Here is a 23997-nt window from a genome sequence, read left to right on the forward strand (position 1 = left end):
GTTTTTAAAGAAATATCCAATCAAAAATAGATTCAAGAAGAAAATATGGTCCTTCGTCTATTCCCATATACATTAGGAAAGGTTGCATTTAATTGTTATGTAAATATGCCACTAGGATTGATTCCAAACTGAAAAACCTTTGAAAATTTATTCTTGGATTAATTCAAAACATTCATCAATCTAACCATGAAATGCCACCAGTTCATATCTATCAAGAGGGATCTAACATAGAATATCTCAAGTTTCAAGCATCATTTTCACATGGCATACTACAAGATGGAAACCCCTTATACCATACCATAGGGACTAAAATTCATATCTATTTAGACTTTATGGAATACCTCATTATTATCTTCCTAAGGAGGTTTCCTACAATAGACATTGACACTCTAGAAAAGGTCTTCAAAGAAGTAGTCACCTTTACTAAACAAGCTAACCCCTATGGATGAGGTATGATGGTTCCACTCATGCCAATACAATAGTACCACCATACCATGCTAAAGTGTAAGTGATTGTTAGTCAATTCATTCTATTGACTCCAATCTAATTATAATAGGAATTGGCTACTTCATCTCTAGCTATAACCTACCCAAGACAAGAACCTACAATAGCTACCTTCTTTGAGAAAAAGGTTGCACCATACACTGAGGCAAAAAACAATGTTATGACCAAGCTTGACCAAATGAAAAAGACCATGTCATAGATATAATGAGCTAACCCATCTTAGGTTATCACAAGGGTAGAATAATAATTTCTCAAGAACTAATGAAGCTCTGTAAAATAATAGCTATGGTCAAAATTATAACAAGAATTTCAGCAAAAATAATACTATAGGGAACAATTTCAACATGCCAGATGGCAACAATAGTTTTTAGAGATAGAATCAACAGTGGAATACCCATCCAAACAATGGAAGTATCCCTATAGGAACTAATAATAATACTCAGTTTGTTTATATCAATCATCTTGGCACCATCCAAATTACACCCAATGATGGCCACCCATTTTTTAACAGAAATCAAGAAATGAACCAGAATTTGCATTGTGCTAACAACAAGTCCCCTAATCAATTCAATGCCATGATTCTCCACATAATACCAAAATATGAGACTAGATGAATGAAGAATTTATCTTCCCATTATACCAACAATCAACCTTGAACTAGATGAGATGTTCTTTTTTTAGAATGATAACCAAAATACTGACAACCTCTACAATAGAAGGAAACCCATTACTAATAGAATTCACTTTGGATTATAGCCAATTCAATCTAAGCCAAGAGTGAATAACAATATGAAACCTACAAGAGAACCCTTTTCAAGAGAACAAAATTAGGCATAAGGGAACATACCTACTATACTAAACAATCACAATTTTTTAACTGAGAAGTATAATAAGATTGAAGAGTTAAAAAGAAACAAGGCTAATATCCTAATGTATGATATGCTATAGAGCTTTCCTAGCCAAAGGAAAGAACTATTGAAAACCCTTGATCATACAAAGACCTTACCCAATGCTAAACCCTAGAAAATAGTATCATCATCGGTTAACACCTTAGGGCTATGCATACTATGTATAAAGATAAATCCAAAGTCCCCCCTTTTTCTTAGCCTCAAAGTTTTTGGAAAGAACCTTCACAATTGCCTCATAGATTTAGGTGCTTTCTATAGTGTCATGACACTCTTTATATCACAAAACTTAGGAGTTACTCCATAACCTACAAATTGAATAGTGATCCAAATTGACAAAATAGAATTGAGGGTTGTAGGAGTGTTGAAGGATGTTCGCATACAATTGACTACAAATATTTGGATCCAAGATATCATTGACATACATGTAGTAGAAATTCTAGAAACATACAGTTTACTAATAACTAGAGAATGGACCAAATGCTTAAGATAATGGTTCTCAATATATTTCACTCAAATATGGAAGGGATTGAACAACTATATCAAAATAGATGTCAAGCCAAAATTAAAGACAATCATCACATAGTATAATTATCTAAATAAAGTGGCATTTCTTTAACCAAATTTAGGCTCTCGTAGAGTAATTTCTTTTGATACAACTCTGACTAAAATATATAGTAACAAAACTACTAAGAGATCAAAAGACTCCACCCCCTGAGAGGAAACTATAACATAATTTATAGAAGGAATGGTTGTAAATTTGCAGTGTTTGGGAGAACACACAGATCCAAATATCCTACTCCTTCTATTGGTTGTTTTTTTAGAGTACTAGGTACTTTAAACCCAATACAAGAATGCATAAGACATAACAAACCTAAGGATTAGCAAGATCCTATATTCAATATGATCAGTCTCAGCTTTGGACCAACTTTAACAAAGTACAAAGTACTCCCTACTCTTTAGGCTTTGTAGGGCCAAGGTGGGCGAACCTCAGGGATATGAAGGTGATTGATGATTTGAATTTTCTCTTTAGACACTTACTTATTGATACCTATTCCCTCAAACTTATCCCTTATAGTAGATATTGGTCACAACTTCTTCTTAGATTTGTAGTAAACTTCTTGATCACAATGGCTACTTATAATCAAGAGGAAATTTTTTACAAATAAGGGCTAACCAATGACTTTAGTTCTTCATTACATAAAATAGAAAACTGATTTTGATTGATGTGTGCATTTTTCAACTATATAAACCATCAACTTACAACTAAAATTAATTGATCAATGCCTTGTCAATTGTTATATAGAGTCAAAATTAGAAACCTTAGACCTATTTAATTGACTTGCAATTAAATTTTTCAATGAAGGACTTTGAATCTCATTCTTATCATATCTTCCTTGTATACCCAAATCCCTGCCACTTGTTGAAAGAGATTACTTAATTATTTGAACTAAAATGAAATCAATAAGAGATATACAACTTATTTGAATTTTATTGAACTAAAAGAAAATTTCTCATTTCAATCTCAAGGTCACAGATATGCAAGGAAGGAGACAAAATTCAAATATATAGATATGCAAATTTTCCTTTTGTATTATTTTCTTTGAAAATTAACATAATACTAATATAGGGTCATAGTGTAACTCAAACCTTGTGTATTTGATCATTCATATTCACCATTATTTCAAATTTACAAGCCCAAAAACATTCATACAATCACAAAAAATTGCACGGACTATAAAATAGCATAAGACTGAAAAATATACAAACTTTCAACCTCTACTCCTCATCCTAGAAATCCTTATATAGGATTGCAACAAGCTATAGATGGAGGAGGAAACATGTCAACACCTTAATGGAAAAGAAAAAGGCAATACATCTACAAAAGAGATATACAAAACATTCTTCTATGCTTGATCCAAAAATGGGAAGGTAGTTGAAAAGTTGGCAAGTGGCACTCTCTCACTTGGTGGGCCACTCTATGGTTTCAAACTCTTCTAGGTCCTTCATGAATTTTTTCCACCTAACATATGTTATGGCTTTAGACTCCATTGTGATTTTATTCAAGTCTATCTCTATTATGAACAAGGAGTCAATTAAATTATGGAAAGGGGTATCAATGCTATCTTCAAAAATTTCCATTGTGGCCCCTTGAGTCAATATTGCACTAAATGAATTAGACCACTCATGCGATTCTTTCAACATGTTGCTATTATTCAAAATTGGTGGTATGCAGTGCTCAATTCCCTAAGATAATTTTTTAAGCTTTTCTTGAATAATTTTTAATTTCCTAGTGAAGAAACCAATTAGTTCTTTAACTATCTCTAGGATTTCCTTCATTGTGATTATCTTATTAGGTAAATCTAGCTTCTTATCCATCAACAAAATAAATCTCTCTAAGAACTAAGTATATGGTCCCCATAGATTAAATGTAGGTGTTAGCCATGAAAGTCCTTCATTACAAAATTGCTCAACATCTTGTAAAGAAACATATAATGTATGAGCCTATTGTGATATATTCTTTAGAGTTTCCACCCTATGGCCAATCATACATCTAAGAATAGATGTCCTTACCTCATCTCCTTGCTGAGTGTTAGCCCTAGTTTTGAGTCACCATTGTAATTTTCCATTTTTTTCATTAACTCTAAAATTTTGTGTTATCAAGTTCCTCATGCTTCGTTCCATTCAAAAGTCATTGTGCCTTGTATTTTAAAGTCAAGCCCAATGATGCCTCTTTGTGAGTCTTTCTTTTGAACCTCTTTGAACTTTGAACCCCAGTTCAAAGTAGTTAAAAGTAGTTCAACCAAAGATTTTGAGACAAATTTTTATCTTGTAGGTGTGACCTACTAAGCATAGTGGAGATGTTTGCCCAAACCAATTTGAACCTCTTTGAACCTTGGTTCAAAGTAGTTCAAATTAGTTCTACTACTAATGATTTGTGCATGAGTATTAATGATTCTTGAAAAGGTGGTAGTTCATAAGATGTTAAATTAGATTTCAGAGTAATGATTAGAGTGTCCTTTCTAATTCATCATTACTTGATGCTATTGGTGATTTTTCATCATTAGTGATGAGTGGGAAAAAATTTCACTTTGGAGCCAAATTGGATGTCAAAATTTTGTAATTATTGTGAAGAAATTTCCTCACGGTGATCATTTAATAAAGAAGTCTTGTCATGATTTCAAGCATGTGTTCTAAGCCACAATAATCTCACCATAAATACCCCATTATGAGGTGGTACTTTTTCCACTATGTTCTCTTGCCTTTAAAAATGCTAAGTTTTCCACTTAGTTATTTTATCCCATGCCAAGGTGAATCAAAAGTGGAGCAATAGTGAAAGAAGGAAAGTTTTCTTGTTTTCTTTCAGCTAGTTACATGTGAGAATATAAGAAATCTCTGGTCCTTTCCTCTATGTTGTCACTTTGAGAAACAAGAGCAATGTTGGGGTGTTTCTTTCCTTTTGATTAAAATGAGGTTTTTCCTACCTTTTCTTGAGAAAGTTTCTAGTCTTGAATGTAAAAGGCCCATAATTTTTTACACCAATCTAATGGGAGTTAGGGTTAAGAAGCTACAAGAGAATTTTCTTGATCAGGCTAATGAGGTTAAAGGTTTTTTAGAGGTTCTAACAAGTGGTTTCATTGAAATTTTTACTTTCCCTCCTGCTCTTTTAAGCCAAGAATTGCTTCAGTTGTATATTGACCATTATGATGCAAGAATTAAAAGTATTTTGAATAGAAATAAGGAGCTAGTCTTGTCTACTTGAGTGCACTTTTTTTGCTTTTGGCCCTACCCAATCTCTAGTTCAATACCAAGAGAACCCAACCAAGTATCCCAACCTCATGACCTAAACATGGACACAAAAAATTATAAAGGGTGTTCAAGGTTACCCAAAATAGTCACCAAAGACAACATGAAACCTCATGTCCATGACCTAATGGTTCTACTACACTAAGTTAAAGGGTCTACTAATATATTACTCTTTGAAGATTGGATGTACCACTACATAGATATTATCCTCACATGGAAAAAATTTCTATATTGGGTTGAATTGATAAGTAGCTCGCTAAGGAATCAACTTAAACATTCTAAGATATCAAGGGAAGAATTCCATATGTCCTCTTACTTGACTTATTGCATTGCATGTGTTATTAATATCACTTCCATCCCCCATGGGACTTGGAGTGAAGATATAACTATTTATAAATATTGCCCCTTCTTATAGAAGGACAAAGTGTTAGAAGAGTTTAGCAAAGTGCATGATGTTTTGATAGAGAGTGTGCATCTGAATCTCAAGAAATATCCAATGTTGAGGATATCCCTAGAAGCCCAAAATCTTGTCCAAACCTACAAAATATTTTACATCCAATTCCCAAGGTTCACATACTTGCAAGTGGGTGGATTTGAAGAAGATCTGGTGAAGTTACCTCAGTGTGCCCTAGACTCCTTTGTTATAGCCAAAATATGAAGTTTCCAATTATTTTTTGTTATCAAGGATAATCTACCTTAGGAAAAAGTGGGCGAAAATTTTCCCTATCAAACTCGTCTCTTTGACCTATTGTACTATGATCAATGCTTCTATAATTGAAAGCAATCTACTCAGCTTTAACCTTAGATTCCATCAAGGGAGGAGAGATTTTGATAGTAAAAGTTTTAAAATAGAGGTACTCTATTTGAAGGGTCAGTCTCAAATAGTCCCTCATTTAGAATATTTGTAATAAAATTGTGGTGAGAAGAGAGAGGTGGTTAAGAGAGATCATTCAAGGTTGAAATTTTTGTAGATTACCTCATTGAAACTAAAGTTCAAGTTGAAGGGAATGACTAAAGATGATTCAAAAGTTGTTGGACTAGGATGGGAAGAAGAAAATGAGAAAAAAAAACTTAAAGTGGATTGAAATAGAGCTAAAGAGGATGATATAAATCTTAGAACTAGATCCATTTTAACATGTATAGATAACTAGTTATGAAGAAAGAGTATGAGATTAGGCAGTGAAAAATAGATTAAAAAGTCCCCAAATGTAGTTTCTTTCTCTAAACCATTAACTTATGAAATCCCCTAAGAAAATCATGACTCCCAAGACTAGGTCCAAAACAAATTCTGTGGTGTTTACTCAAGAGAAGGTTCAAAGAGAGAGTGTCATGGCTCAAGAAGAGAACAAAAGAGAGGAACTCACTCTGTCAAACAATCAAGATGGTGATACATAATTAATAGAAGCCTCAAGTGTAACGTAGTTTGATTTCATGACCCCTCCCAAATGCAATCAAGGAGTAGTAGTTATTTCCTCCATTCTATCCTAGCTAGCTAGCTCAATGGGTAAGAAATGCAGTCTCCAACTTATGTCCATACTTGTCAAGGATATAGTGATGAAATTTGTTGCCTCTATCTCTAAAAAAAAGAAGGTAAAAAGTGACATGTAGTTAATCAAAGACTTAGTAATTGGTAGAGTTATAGTAGAGGTGGCCGCCTACAAGTAGAGGGAAGGCTCTAGAGAAATTGATTCTAAAGGTTTCAAGGTCACTATCGTAGATTTGGGGGCTATCTCTAGGGATACTAAGAATCAGTTCTTCAATTTTTCAGCAAACTGCATGTTGACTCAGTCCAAAAAGGATAGTAAGGAAAAGAAAGAGTTGAAGAAGCTTATAATTACCATGGTTGAGTATATAGACTCTTTAATGAACATCAGTGCTATCCCATTAATTCAAACACCACAATCTTTTGATCATAACTCATCAAATAGTCAACAATTGATTAGGCAGATATAAAAAAAAAAGACTACTCTAAGAGATAATGAATGAATGGGTAGAATCCATTGTGAAATAAGGGAGTACATTTATCATGGATTTTACTACCACATATGTAGAGGGAGAAGTATTTTTTAGTGAAGTTCAAACCCTCATTTTGGCATGGGAGATAGATCAAAGTTGATGCCAGGAAATTGTGTTTCAAGAACATGAAGTTGAAAGGTATGGCATGTTGAGATTCCTAAGTGAGAGCAACATGAAATCCATGAACTCATGAATGCTATTCATCTTTAAAAGTAACATGGGTTAGAAAGATTCAATCTATAGGGAAGCTATAGAAGAAATACGAGTGGTGGACCTTAAAATCACTAGGATACACAAAGAAATACTAAAAGATATGTAGATCATAAACCCCATAGGTATCTTGCAAATTGATGATAGTAGCATGGATTCTAATACAAGGACAAAATTTTTTGGTGACCCCATATCTAGGATTAAGGATAGTGACACCCCTACTTCTTGAGACTTTACCACATTGGCTAACATTAAATCGATGTTGTACCTAAATAAGGAGCTTATGTTGAGGTAGAGTTAGAGAATCAAGGAGATAAGGTGGCAGAAGGATGTCTATAGATCAAAGTTGCTCAGTTTGAAGAACCCTCATTCTCATGCAATGTAGGAATTTTTGAGCATCTTTAGGAGCTAGAAGTTACTCAAGCAAACCATGGTGGATGGAGAAAAGCCCAACAAGGAAATTTAGTTATGGATGCTTATCTTATGCATTTTGAGCTTCTAAAAACTATTTTAAATTGTTTCACCTAACTATTTTTAACTAAAAGGCTAGGTTTTGATGGAGGCCTTTTTAGGTTTGTAACAACTATAAATGTTGGAGCATTAAGCTAGTAAAGGATTAGCTTTAGGTTGAATAGAAGAACTTTTATAGATTAGTGTTGTCAGAAGTTTCTCTTTTATGGAGATAGTAATAAACAAAAGATAGTAATATATGCAGATGTTATTTCTTTAAAGACTTTGTGCTTGGGAAATTTCTATGGTTTGAAACTTGGAGTTCAAGCTAAATCATGAGCAATTACTTTGAGGGCTGAAATGATTAATTGTGGATGATATCTATTGTTGTTTCTTCTGATTATTGTATCTTTCCTTTATTTTTTGAAATCAATTTAAAATATTGTAGGATTCAATTTTTTATCAAATATTTTTCTATTGTAGAAAGACTGTGTGCTTTTCAATCACTTGTTTGATTCCAAAAATTTTGAAACTTCACCTCTATACCTAAGTGTAAATGAGAGATCCTTAAGAACTTCTCAAAAAAGTGTATAATTTGTTATTCTTTAGTTATTTAAAATTTATTGATGATATTTTGTAAAGGGAGTTGTACCTATAAAAATTTAGAGGGAAATAATTAGCATAACATTTACCCAATTGTTGTGAACACCATTGATTTTATGCCTTGGGCATAGTTTGAATTATTGAATTTTATAGGAAAAGACAATATGTTCACTAAAACTGAGTTGGTGGAGCATCAATGATTTCTCCTAGGATCTGTTGTATCCTCTACCTCTAGCTCATTTTTTTGTGTTGTTGAAATTTCCCTTTACTGATTTTGCATGATATTTCTAGCCTCAAATCAGACCTTTAAAATCAAACAACCAATATTACAAAGATCTGCCAATTTCCCAATAAAACCCAAATCGGGTATGTCCAAATTAGTGCCAAAAAAACTTCACAACTTCACAAATTTTAATAAATCTGAGAATGGAAATTTTTACAGAAATTTCAGCAGCATAACAGCCTATAAAATGACATTTCCAGATTTGTATAGCCTTTACACAACAGCTCACAAATGTAGGACAAAACTATGCTCAATTGGGCTCCCGAAATTAACACAAAAATGCTCGGAAACACCACAAAAACACTCATAAACTATCTCAAAAGTTTAATCATGACCCAATACATATATTTAGCTCTATTTTAACATCTTAAAGTCTGAAATACAGCAGAAAACCAAACTGATATGAAACACTCAACTGAAAACGCCAAACTCAAACCAAAAACAACCCCGAAAACCCACAAATCGGCACTATTCAGCACAAGGGAAAACTCTGTATGAGCATGCACATGGAATGGCTTCAAAATCCTGTCCTTAGCCTTCCTAGAAACCTACAAACTCCCATTCTTGGGTCTCCTTCTCCACAGGTTTGGCAGCCTCTGAAGAACAACAAGAAAATTAGCAAGAATCAAGTTCTAGAATGAGCCCAAAATGCCTCCAAACCCCTTAAAAGAAGGCATAACCCTAACTCACGTCCAAGAGGGGTTAATAAAATATAATTTAATAATAATTTTTATTTATTAGTCCATTGGTTTCCAAAGATTAGCTCCTTTTTTTGAAACTTTACCTTTTTGGAGCCTGCCTGCCTTAGCAAAGTTTATTATTATTTTTAATTATTTGAAAAGGGGACATGACAAGTCCTCCCCTCCCAAATATTGCTTGTCCTCAAGAAATGAAGGTTGGAATTCTTAAGAATATGTGCTCCTTCCCAAGTTGCATCCTCTAGTGGTAATCCTTTCCATTTGACCAAATGCTCTATGACGCTCCTATTTCTCAACCTTTTCTCTCTTGTATCCAAAATCTCTTCTGGTATCAAAACTAATTTCCCTTCATCATCAAGAGGTGGTAATTTTGTAGATACTTTTCTGGCCTAGAACCTTCTTTAAGCAAGATACATGAAAAATATTATGTATTTTGCTGTTCGGTGGGAGCTCCAATTCATAAGCTACCTCTCCTACCTTCTTGATGATTTTATAAGGCCCATAGAACCTTGGCTTGAGTTTCTCTACCCCACTCCTCTTCAAGGTGCTTTTCTTATATGGTTGCAACCTAAAAAATACCAAATCTCCCACCTCAAAAGATCTTTCAATCCTTTTCCTGTCAGCATATATCTTTTATTGGTTCTGTGCATGTTGTAGATTATCCTTGAGGGACCTTATTATGTCTTGGCTTTGCTTGATGAAATCACTTGCTGTGGGTACTCTGCTATCGAAAAGTATTAGATCAACAAAGGAAAGGGCATCATAACCATAAAGAGCATGAAAAGGAGGCATACCAATAGACATGTGATGAGATGTATTGTAACAATACTCCCCTAGGTGTAACCATTTCACCCAAGCATGTTGTTGATTTGAAACATAGTTCCTCAAATATCCCTCTATCCATTTATTAACTATCTCTATTTGTCCATCTGTTTGAGGGTGATAGCTAGTACTGGGAGTGAGTTCAGTTCCTGCCAAATGAAAGAGCTCCTTCCAAAAAGAGCTGAGGAATCTACTGTCCTGGTCACTAACAATGTTTCTAGGCAAACCATGTAATCTAAAAATTTCCTTGAAGAACAATTCAACCACTTGTGATGCCTTGAAATCAAATGTGATAGGAAAGAAATGTGCATACTTAGTTAGTCTATCTACCACCACATATATGCAATCCTTACCTTGAACCTTGGGCAACCCAATGATGAAATCCATGGAAATACTTTCCCATTTTTGTTCGGGAATAGGAAGTGGCTGCAACAACCCTGCAGGAAAATTTTGCTCACTCTTTCTTTGTTGGCATACCATACATTCCTTAATGTGTTTAAGGACATCCTCCTTCATACCCTTCCATGAAAACCGCTCTCGAATTTTCCTATATGTCTTGAAGTATCCCTGATGACCAGCCAAAGGTGTGTCATGAAAGGCCCTCAATATCCTCTCCTTAGTTTTTGACCCTGGCACTAAGAAGATCCTGTTCTTATAATAAATCAATTCATCAACAACTTTTTACCTGTTATCATCCACTAAATTATCCAAAATCTTGGTGGCAAATGAATCTTTAGCATATTCTAAAATTATGGAGACTTTCCAATCAGCAGAGATAGATGATAAGGAACACAAAGTGGGCTTTCTTGAGAGAGCATCAGCAACCACATTATTCTTTCCTTTCATGTATTCGATATCAAAATCATAAGCTTGCAATTTTCTTGCCCATTTTTTTTAATGATCATTCAAATCCCTTTGGTTCAGAAAGAACTTGAGGCTATTATGGTCTGTCTTTACAATGAATCTCCCACATACCAAATATTGTCTAAACTTATGAAGTGCATGCATGATTGCCAACATTTCCTTATCATAGATGGAGTAACCTTTCTCTGATTGATTTAATTTTCTAGTCTCAAATGCTATTAGATGTCCCCTTTGAGTTAGGACAGCCCCTATACCTTCTCCAAAAGCATCACATTCAACAACAAAAGGTAAAGAGAAATCTGGAATTGCAAGCATAGGGCATGAACTCATTACCTCCTTAAGCTTATCAAATGTTTTTTGTGCCTCTTCTGTCCAAACAAAGGCTCCTTTCTTTGTCAAATCAGTCAAGGGGGCAGCAAGCTGAGAAAATCCCTTGGCAAATATCCTATAGTAGCTACACAACCCAAAGAAACCTCTCAACTGTGTAAGATCAGTGGGTGGAGGCCAATCCAAAATTGTCTGGATTTTTTGTTGATCAACCTATACTTCTTTAGAACTTATAATATGTCCCAAATATAGGATCTCTGTCAAACCAAACTCACATTTAGATAGCTTAGCATAGAAGGATTGCTGCTCCAAGATTCCCAAAATAGTGTCTATGTGCTTTAGATGTTCTTCCCATGTTTTACTGTATATCAAGATATCATCGAAAAATACCAAAATTTTTTTTTGAAGATGTTGACTGAATACCTTATTCATACAAGATTGGAATGTTGCAGGTGTATTAGTGAGTCCGAATGGCATAACAAGAAATTCAAAGTGCCCATAGTGACATCTGAAAGTAGTCTTTTCCACATCTTCACTCCTCATTCAAATTTGATGGTACCCTAATCTTAAGTCAATTTTTGAGAAGTATACAACACCATGTAACCCATCAATGAGTTCATCTATGCGTGGTATGGAATACCTATTTTTTATGGTCTTTTTGTTTAGAGCCCTGTAGTCTATACACATTCTCATTGTACCATCCTTTTTCTTGACAAGTACCACATATGATGCAAATGGACTAGAGCTAGGCCTTATGAACCCCATGTCCAGGAGTTCTTTAATAGTTTTTTCAATTTCTTCCTTATAACCTCTTGGATGGCGGTATGGGGTTGTTATAACTGGTTTGGCACCCTGTTCTAACTCTATAATATGCTCAAAACCTCTATCTGGTGGTAATCTTGGAGGAAAATCATTGAAAACTATACTATGCTTATCAAGAATATTTTGAATTTCAAAATGGAAATTACCTTGATTATTTGGAGAGCTTGTTGGTTGGATTATGACTCCTGCAGCCCATGTTACTTGTCCTCTTCGAAAAGTCCTCTCCATCCTCTTTGCAGAGATCACCTTAGGTGCTCCATTCGATAACCCTCTCAATATGACTTCTTTCCCATTGGAATGAAATTTAAACTCCATAGTTTGACGGTTCATGTAATAGCCTCTGATAGGGTGCAACCATTGAACTCCCAATACAAGATCTATCTCCCCAATACCAACCACATAGAAGTCATCACATAACTCATAATCTCCTAAGGTCATCTTGAGTTGTTTCACCACTCGTGTGCAAGGCATGGTGAATCCATCAGCTACAGTAACATTGAATCCCTCAAAATCTTTTGCTTTAAGCCCTCTTTTCATGACAAATCCCTCATCAATAAAATTGTGAGTTGCTCCACTATCAAGAAGAACGGTCAACCTTTGCCCTGCTAGTACCCCTCAAATTCGGAAGGGATGGTATCTTGGGACTCCTGATAATGCTGCTAAAGTGCCATCCTTGCTGATTTCTTTTACTTTCTCTTCTTCTACCTCCTCCTTAGTATCATGAAATTCCTCATGCTCATCTGAATCAGATTCTGAAGCAACTTCAATATAGTGCACTTGACCTTTCCCCAAACATCTGTGTCCTGGAACCCATGGTTCTCTACAAGTAAAACAAAGCTTTTTCCTTCGTAATTCACTCCTAGTCTCTTCATCTACCTTCTTTTTTGACACATTTGTCACATCTTTTGGTGGTAGTGTTGGGAAAGTATTTTTCTAAAAATTTCCCTTATGTTGCCAAAGATTTGGGGGTTTTTTATTAGTGATTGATTTCATAGGCACGCATGTTTCAAGTTGCAAGCTTCTTTTGATAGCTTCCTATAAGGTTGAGGGTGAGAAAGCCTTAACCAAACCCTTAACAAAATCTTCTAAACCATCAAGAAAAAGATAAACAATCTTCTTTTCACTCATATCAGGTACCATAACAGCCACTTTTTGAAATTCTTCTATATACTCATTAACTGATTTGGTTTGCTTCAACTTTGACAATTCTTTAAAGTACTCTTCATCATCCTTGAGGTCAAATCTATCTATCACTCTTTGACTAAAATCATCAAATGTAGTTACGTGATCATGACCTTGAGTAGTCATTCCATGATACCACCAATCATAGGCTACATCTTCCAAGTGTAGACTTGCAAATTGAACAGCGTCACTCTCTTTCATGGGGTTAAGTGTGAAGAAAGTTTGTAATTTTTGTAGCCATGCTCTAGCTGAAATTTTATTTGTTCCATCAAAAGTAGGTGTTGTAAACTTTCTTATTTTATTTTTGAGCACTCTTCCACTTGTGTCATGCTCCCTCCTGTTTTCTTTCTTGGGCATCAAAGTGTTCATCATATCCACATATTCTCTAAAAGGAACTGAACTACGAAAGTCATCATCTAAGCCATTGTAAGTAGCTCTTAATGTAATCAAGTTACCTGTAACCTCTTCCACAGGATTAATGGCTGGAATTGGTACTGGTGGCTCATCTGCAGGCAAGAAAATAGTTTTGGTTAATTTAGATGGTGTGGATCTCCCATTTCTTGGCTCCTCTAAAGTGCTCCCTTTCTCATTAATAGATGCAACTCCTTGTAATTTTTCTGTCAATATTCACAAAGCCTCTCTAGTTTTCACCAAACCATCCACTATTTTCTTCTGATTATTTTGGATGTCTTGGAATAATTTCTTTGCCATCTCATCTAGATCAGCCATACATTTTTCTTCCTTGGATTTTCTACTTTTGCTTTCAACTGGGGGTTTGATCAAAATTTCTTTATTCTTTTCTCGCTGCAAATATCTTTTTTCTCTTTCACTTAGTTGCATGCGATCATAAATTTTGACATGCAACTAATTAGAAGCAACATGCAACCATAAAATATGACATGCAAGATCTGGGTAGTTGTCAAAACTGACATGCAAGATCTGGGTAGTTGTTAAAACTGACATGCAACTTCTACAAACCCTCAGGCTGGCAAGATCATGGCTCTGATACCACTAAAATGTCCCTTTGCTGATTTTTCATTATATTTCTAGTCTCAAATCAGACCTTTAAAATCAAACAACCAATATTACAAAGATCTGCCAATTTCCCAATAAAACCCAAATCGGGTATGTCCAAATTAGTGCCAAAAAAACTTCACAACTTCACAAATTTTTAATAAATCTGAGAATGGAAATTTTTACAGAAATTTCAGAAGCATAACAGCATACAAAATGACATTTCCATATTTATATAGCCGTTACATAACATCTCACAAATGTAGGACAAAACTATGCTCAATCGGGCTCCCGAAATTAACACAAAAATGCTCGGAAACACCACAAAAACACTCATAAACTATCTCAGAAGTTTAATCATGGCCAAATACATATATTCAGCTCTATTTTAACATCTTAAAGTATGAAATATAGCAGAAACCCAAACTGATATGAAACACTCAACTGAAAATACCAAACTCAAACCAAAAACAACCCCGAAAACCCACAAATCGACACTATTCAGCACAAGGGCAAACTCTGTATGAGCATGCACATGGAATGGATTCAAACTCCCATCCTTAGCCTTCCTAGAAACCTACAAACTCCCATTCTTGGGTCTCCTTCTCCACAGGTTTGGCAGCCTCTGAAGAACAACAAGAAAATTAGCAAGAATCAAGTTCTAGAATGAGCCCAAAATGGCTCCAAACCCCTTAAAAGAGGGCATAAACCTAAATCACATCCAAGAGGGGTTAATAAAATATAATTTAATAATATTTTTTATTTATTAGTCCATTGTTTTCCAAAGATTAGCCCCTTTTTCCAAAACTTCACCTTTTTGGAGCTTGCCTGCCTTAGCAAAGTTTATTATTATTTTTAATTATTTGAAAAGGGGACATGACATTTGTGTTCTATGTTGTGACCTTAGATGGTTGCTCTTGAATATCCTATTCTTTTCTCTATTCTATAGTACCACTTGCTCTGCATTTTCCAGCTACTCTCTATGAGATGCAAATTCTACTTTTGAAACATGGACCTTGGCTTCAAGATCTTCAATCTTCTCCTTTTAAACATGGCTCTTCTTGAGCTCATCCTCATAGAGCTCTCTTAAATCAATGTAATCATGCACAATCTAGGCAAGTCTTATTTCTATCTCCTCTATCTTGGCCTCATTCATGAATAGGAAATGCTTCAAGGCCTTTGAGGTCTCTATACCTAAAGTAACTTGCAAAGTCCATACAATCATGTAACCCTATTTAGTGCTCTACACATACATCAACTTAGGTTTGTTTGATGAAGGATTCATGCTCCATACTACTAGAGATTTGGTGTCAATGTTGAATTTGGATCCTCTCTGCAATCCACTAGCACCATATGCCTCATATGAGATGGAATTTTCCTATCTTCTAATTTGATCAAGCATAAATGCCTGCTACAAATAACACCTAAGCACTAAAAGAATCCCACTCCTCTACACAAGATCTCTTACCTCCTCCAAAATCAAGACTTTACTCTCAAGATCATAAGCTCACAATTTCTCAGCCAGTTCTAGCTTTTGTTCATTTGATTCTCCTAGTTTCATCTTGAGAACCAACTCACTTTGTTTTACCTTGTGCAAAAAACTTTTGAACTTTGCTAAATTCATCCTCTATAAATTTCTAGCTTAGATGATCCTATCATCCAACCTTGCTACAACTAGTTCTAAGTTAGTGAGTGTGTTCTCAACAACATTGACCCTGTCTTGTATATAGATTTGCCTCAAGTCATCAAAGTACTTACTCTTACTAGGTAGTATTTGCAGTGTCCTCTATTTAACCTCTCTAAGGATAAGGACAACCCTTTGTCTCTTATTTCCCCTAGTGACCCATGATGCCTTAGTAGGTGCTTCTCCATCTATTTTTGGAGTCACATTAGGTTTAGGGTTGTTAGGACATACCCACTCTTCTTCTCCTATGGGTCCCTTTGGAATTTGGGCTATAATTTTGGCATGGTTAGTGACCATCATCCCAATCCTATGAGGATAGGGGATATCCATATAAAATCCTTTGAAATTGGGATCTACTCTCTTCATTTCCCTCTCTACCCTTAGAACATCATAAATTTTGGCCATCTTGTCAGTTACCTCCCCCTCTACAACAATCTTAGGGATAACATCTTCACTGGATAATTCTTTGGTAGTAGGCAACATATACTTCCTAATTTCTTTAAGAGTGGTCCTCATTCAATTATTAGGGTCATACATTCTATATAGACTTGTTAACAAATTGTAGTGGTGAAGGAAACAATGAATTTGATTTGTTGGAGTTTTATAACTACTAAGCAAAAAAATGCTCAATACCAAAATGATATCACTCACACAATCTAAGGATTAGCCAATTCCTATTAACAATTATGTGTGCAAACCATTTGGACACAATTTCAACAGAAAAAAGGTGGTTTTCTACTCTTTAGGCTCTGCAAAACTAGGGTGGGTATACCCAAGGATGATTCAAGACTAGGAAACACTGTATGAGAATTATTTTAGTTTTATTTTGATTCTCATCTAAAATCCTCAAATACATGCATAATTCTTGACAATTTGATAAACACATCCCAAATAACAGATCTGTCCATTCTTCTATAGATCTGCATGTGTTCTCAGCAATAGTGGCTAACTAAAGCTAAAACATTATGTTCAAACAAGTATTGGCCAACTTTGAAGATCTATAGGAAATAAAAGTAAAATTGATTATAATTCTATATTTGAAAACCATTTATGACATATTTCTCTTCTAGCTAAATAAATCTGACCAGTACCTAATCCATTAGGGTTCAGAGTCTACAACAAATCCTGAGATCTAATTTGTTGCCTTACAACAAATATTATCAGCAATTCTTATAAGAATTCATCATTCAAAAATCCTTTCTACTACTATAGAAACCTTATCAAATTAATCAAATCTTTTACTTAATCCATTAAACTAATAGTAGTGATGGACAGATATACAACCTAACTAGATTGCATTCAATTGCACAAGCCTTTACTCATACAATATCAAGATGACCAAGTAATCAAAAAGAGACAAGATTTAGAAAGAACTGATAAGGGGACAACTCATAATTTGTATTCATTTTCTTTGAGAATTGTATACATTTATAGTAAACTCAAAATGACCTTAGGAAGAAACATAAAGATCATTCTATATTCATGTATTCTCAGAAACTAATAGAGAAAATACATCATAAACTTGCTCCAAACATTGGACCAAAAAATAGACTAAGTATATCACCTAGAAACAATAGAAATTGGACCCTTTCTCTAGCCCTGGAATCTCACTTATATAGTGTGAGATGCAACAAGCTTCAGGCTAAGAGAAAATAACAGGTGTCCTTTACAAGAAATATTTACATACACCTATCACAAGATGACAAAAATGTGGGTAATAGAAGATGTCCAAATAAAAATATTCCTTTTGGTGGGTTTGCTTCTATCACATCCTTTATTGTTGCTAATTTGGCTTCTATTCTGATGTTTCTTTATATGCAACTGCCAAGCTAGCCAATGATGAAGATTTTTCTGATGATTTCACATTAATCTCAACCTATGGGTTTTCATCATCTTTATCCTACCTGGTGGGAGTAACTTCTACCTTTTTCTCTTCTTTAGTTGTATTAGCATCCTGTGGTCCCAAGCTTGCAATTGAAAGTGACTGATTATTTTTGTCTTCTTCTTCTAGTTGGGCCTGAGTAGTGATGGTGTCAATGATTTGGATCTTCTCACCCTACACCTCATCACCGTCAGTTTCATCTTCATCAAATTGTTCACCAGTAGCTATTTCTGTCATCCACTTGTCAAACAGTGTGTCATTTGGCCAATTGAATTGCAAAATATCTCTCTATCTTTTTAATACATATTTAGCCTCATTATCAATATCAACAAATTCCTATTTTAAAGAATCAAAGAATATTTGGGCTTTCACCATTTCTTCCATTGTGGTAGCCCACCATGCATGCCCTATTTCATTTACAATTCTATTCATCCTTAAACAAAAATTATCATCAAGTTCCTTCACCCATTCATCTTTTCTTTTCAAATTATTTCTTTTATCTAGGGTACGAGGAAAAAAATTGAATTTTTGGCTCTTGTACTTGTTCAAGTAGCTTACTATTATTCTTTGTAAATGAATCCTTTTATTGTCAAAATCAGCAAGATCATAACCCATTTATTCACTATAGGCTTTAAGGCCTCATCATTGGCTTTCAACTTCTCCTAGATACTGATCACCCTAGCCAACTGATCATGAATAAGTGGCCATTCAACTTTGTCCCCCAAATATGTGAGAGCTTTTCTTAATTTATCTTCATATTTTGACTCTAGCTCTACATGTAAGGCCCACAGTTTACCCTTTTCTATTTCAAAATACTTAGTAGTGTAGTAATGTGGACTTTAGGGTGTATTTGGTATTTTGATGAGGGGGGTGGATTTAAAGGGTTCAATTGGGGGATGAGGGTATGTTATTCTCGGCCTAGTGGATTTTTCCAAAAGCTTGTTCTCAAGCTCAATTCTCTTTTTTACCTCTTTATTGTAGGCATCCACCACTATCTCATACTAGCTTTGTAGCTCAGACATTTCCTTTTCTTCTCTCTCTATAGTAGCAAAGGAAAATTGAGAATAATCCACATTCATGTGGGCTGCCTATACATGTGAGGTATCAACAACTCTCCTCACAATGATACTCCCTATTAGTCCTAAATCATCAAGTTGTGATGGAGTAGCCCTATATCCTCTTCTTAATGACCACATAACAAGAGCAGCTTGGTCATTACTGAATGCAGTTCCCAAGAACTCATTTTTATTTGGATCTTGCAATCCCAAATTATTTGACACAGAATTAAAAATCAAGGCATCAGCAATGTCCCAATTGGGCAATAATAAAATATTTGCAGCCTTTACCATCTATCTCCCTTCTTTAGGGGTTATATTCTAGAACTCTTGAATCATTTGTTCCTTTATTTTACTTTGAATGGAGGCTTCATCCATTTTCGGATGCTCTACTTTCATATTTTTACATCTTTCCTAAAAAATGTGCCTGTTTGCCCTCCAAGCAAACTAATGCAAAGCCCTAGACCTTTCAAAACTATCATTAGAAAAAAATTGTTGACTGGCATGTTCCAAAATAGGGTCTAATTCCCTTCCCCTAAAATCTACTACAGTTAACTCAAAACTTGGCATAGTTCCCTTCATCAATCTCTACTTGGGTAACAAAAACTCCCCCTTGTGATCCCATTTGTTCAATTTTCTCATAAATGAGCTGCTCCTCCTCAATTCTCATGGGGGTTTGGGAAGGTGATTAACTCTCATCATGTGGTTCCTCTTCCCTTATTATCTTTCTCCTCTTGGGAGAAGGTTCAGGAGGCCTTTCTTCAAAAACATCACTAGTAGATTCAACTATCTATTTTCCTTTATCCACAATAGGCCTTTGATCCTCAATGACAGTATATCCTGACCTCGTTTGCACAACTAGTGGGCCTACCCCTATATTGGGAGTGAAACCCAATCTTCTCATTATTTCCTTGGCTTTATCTAGAAAATAATCAATGAAATGTTGCTTCTTCTCATTCATTACCTCCATTATTTTTGGGAATGTACTCATAAGCTTATTTATTCTATCTATAGTAGTTATAGCATTACTAAGAGGGTTGTAATATTTGTCAAAAAAATTAATAAAATCCCAAACTTTTGAATAGACTCTCCATTTTTCTTTCTTTTTTTCTTGCTCCTACAGAGAGTACTCATTCCTTATTACATCTTCAAGGAAATAAAATTCATGCTCAACTAGATGAAGCTTGATCCTATGCCTAAGAGCTGAATTAAAGAAACCTTTTGCATCACAAAAATGAGAGTGAGATACTGCCATTTTATATTGATCCAAAAATTTGTAGAGGAAGACCCACCCTTCCTTGGTTATTACAAATCGGTGGGCTACTGTACAAGTGGGAAAAATTGATCCTGTTTCTCTTTTGTGCAAAAATAATTCTTCTACTCCTCCAAACTTCCACAAGAATTTAGCTACTCCTACCTTTAAGGGTACCTGGTAAGGTAGTACATGGGGTGTTCCCTTGAATCCATAAATTCTAATAATAGTTGAAATTGAATATGGGATGATATCTCCCCAATTATGTGAAAATTTCAGATTATGGGGTTTGTCCATAGGCCTAACAAGGTGCATTAGTGCCTTAGGAATCCTAGGATTGTCTCTCAATATGAGGCACCTTAGTTTTGAGGTAAAGTGCCTATCAAATCTAGCAAAACTAGCATTTTCTACTTCCCCAATCATATCTTCACTCCATAATTGAATTGGTAGTGCTTCCCCCTCTTGTTCTCTATTTAGAACCATTTCTTTACCAAAGTATGTAGCCCCCTTAAATAGAAACATGTGCATCAATAGGGAGTATTGGCCCCAAACCTTCTCCACCTTGCCCGTAGCGATCTCCATCAATCCATTGTGAATCTCATCAACTAGGTAAGAAGAAAAATCAAAAATTATATCCACACCAAAAGAGGAGATTTGAGTAATCATATACATAAAATTCACAGGCATAAATCTTCTTCATCCTTTCCAAAAACTCTGCACAGGGACCTATATATCTCTACTACCTTGGTATTGTAGCATGCTTTCTTGAAAGGTTCTTTAGAGGATGATGTTATTGCTGGCAAGGTTCCAATTCTGCCAATGTGGGCATTTAGTGGACCTTTTCTAACTACATCCTTCTTTGACATGTATTCTTTTTCTAAATCTATCAAATCAATGGGCACATAATACCTAGTGAGAGGTCCCAAATGGAAAATACCCCTAATCTCTTATGGATTGATGGTGATTAGAATTTCACCATCTACTCTTCTCACTACCCTAGTGGCTTGATCATAACTCTTCGCCATGACCTCAAGGAGGTCATAATCCATAAACACATTGGGAACAACTAGCTTTCCCAGTCAAAATTCCATATATTGGCATGCAGGGCAAAAAATTTCCTTTCTGTAAACCATTTCTTGAACAAATTTAAACTAGTTTGTGAGGTTTGAGCATCCTAGACCCAATTACCCTTATCATATAATCCATCTGCTATCCTCAACCTAGGGTTTAATGAGCTCAACTTTTTAACTTGCATTGTCTCTATAGTAGACTCAAGAAGAAACTCAAGAAAATTTTCATGTACATTTCTATCCAAATAATTTACTTGACCTAAAAATCTCTTCTTTGGAGGGATCTTTGATTATGCTTTACAGAACTGAGATACTTACAGAAATTACAGTAGGACTTCTTACTTGAATTTTGTCCTTTTTTTTGTCTGTATTTCTGCAAATTTTCAATGAACAAACTGCTTCACAATCTTGCCAAACTTTAGCACGACCTTCTTTAGTAATTTCTTCTGCTTAGGAAAGGCTTGAAATACTTATTCATGTAAGGTGAAACTAATAAAAATTTCTATATTATACTCTATTTTTCCTCACATGAAAATATTTCATGTCTAATTAATACACAGAGTGGCACCACCTTCTACATTTGAATTTGTGCCATTGATCTTTATAAATCCTATGATCATGGGATACAAAGAAAGACAACTTGGCGTTACACTTGACAAGTTGGCTAGTCAATCCAATGAAAACTACCCACATATACAGCTCCTTCCTTGATGGCATTTCTATCTAGACCCACTAGCAACTGAGGACACTTGTCAATAGCTTGCTACTTTGCTATACATAAAGAATGAGAAACTCATCATAGTGAAGCAGTGACAACCATCGATTTGATCTTGATCTTGTGGATGATATATTACTATACTACTTATAAGAATAGTGTTGGGCCCTCATTCTCTACCTCGCTATACATATTGTCTGAGCAAATTTTCATGGTGAGACAGTGATGGTCATTGATCTAAGACTAAATCAAAGGTGGAGAAACTACACCAAGTACCTTGAAGAGTGGTATGTCCCATACTTGCTATGTTGCATAGAGTAAACAACTTGCAACTTTCCATAGTGAGATAGTGAGGACTATTGATTCTAATTTGATCTGATGATCAGGATCCCTTATATACTTTATTAATGGGGTGTGGGTCTAGGGTATTGATGATGTAGGAAATTCTACCCTGTTGGCACCTAACATGAACTTACTTTAGTCCTAGTCACCCATCCACGTTACTTGAGCTCCCATCGACTATTGATTTTATGGCACCTAGCTACTTTGCTAATGGAAAGATGTCAAATTTTTCTAATAGTGAGGTAGCGAGATCTAGTAACTTTAATAAAACTTGGCACCATGAAATATAATAACCCATTAAATCACCATTGCTCTTAGTAAAAATAGTAGTTATTGCTTGTAATGCCACCTGGATAGACCATGGTTATCGAGAAATTTTGAGGCCATCATGTCTTTGATTTCACGGCACCTCACTACTTTGCTAATAGCAAGATGCTTAGTTTTTCCAATAGCGAGGTAGTGAGGCATCAAAAAGACCCTCATTCTGGCACCAACTTATGACTGCTTCTACTGGGTGCCTTTTCCTATTTTGACAGTACTAGCAAGGGGTATGTGACTAAAAAGTTGGCCAAAAGACAAATCTCTGACCACCATATCTTCATTTTGTGGTCCCATTTTATAAATTTTTTGGCACTGGCTAGCTCGCTATACATAAAAAGTATTCATGTTCTTATAGCAAGGTAATGACAATGGTAGATCTATTCAGATTGAACGGTGAGGAATCTAAGAGGAAAGGTAACTTGAGGGCATGAAAAAAAAAATAAAAAATTTTGCCCAAGTTGATTTTTCAAATATTTTGTACCTAAAAATTATTAAATGGAATGAGACGTAGGGTTTTGACAAAAAAATTCAAAGGCTAACAAAAGGATGACTTAGCTAGAAACCCTACTCACCATTAATGGATACAATCTAAATTATCTATACTTGGACAAAGGAATTTTATCATGCAAAAATTCAGACCAATAATGGCTCTGTCTGGGGACATTGAATCCTATGGATTCAAGTGAGGGCTCAAAATTTCTGAGAGAAGCAGACCACACACCTGAGCTTTAAAATGATAACTTAGAGAGAGAAAGAACACATAATAGAAGAATATATAGGGACTATACAGAAGGCACAAAGAATATACAGAATGTAAAAGGAAACCTAGACTACTATTCATGGAGAAAATAAGTATTTTTCAATAAAAATACCTCTTCAAGAACTATCCATGAACTAGTAGTTCAAGAATATTGTCTAATAGATCTTTAAGATCATAAGAATCCTCACTCTAAGTATTTTCAATCAAATAAGGGCCTCACCAGATAGGATCAAATTTTCCATATTTTCCTTTATCTTTTATTTTGGCATTCCACATAAGGACCAAATCTCCACTTTCAAATTTCTTGCTCATTGTCCTCTTATCATAGAGTACTTTAACCTATAATTGCAACTTTTGGTTTCTGATTGATGCTTCTTTCCTGGTCTCAGTTCGCCTAACTAGTTCATCC

Source organism: Cupressus sempervirens, chromosome 8, assembly GCF_028749045.1.
Source record: "Cupressus sempervirens isolate cs-2001-9-10 chromosome 8, ASM2874904v1, whole genome shotgun sequence".
NCBI classification, from domain to species: domain Eukaryota; kingdom Viridiplantae; phylum Streptophyta; class Pinopsida; order Cupressales; family Cupressaceae; genus Cupressus; species Cupressus sempervirens.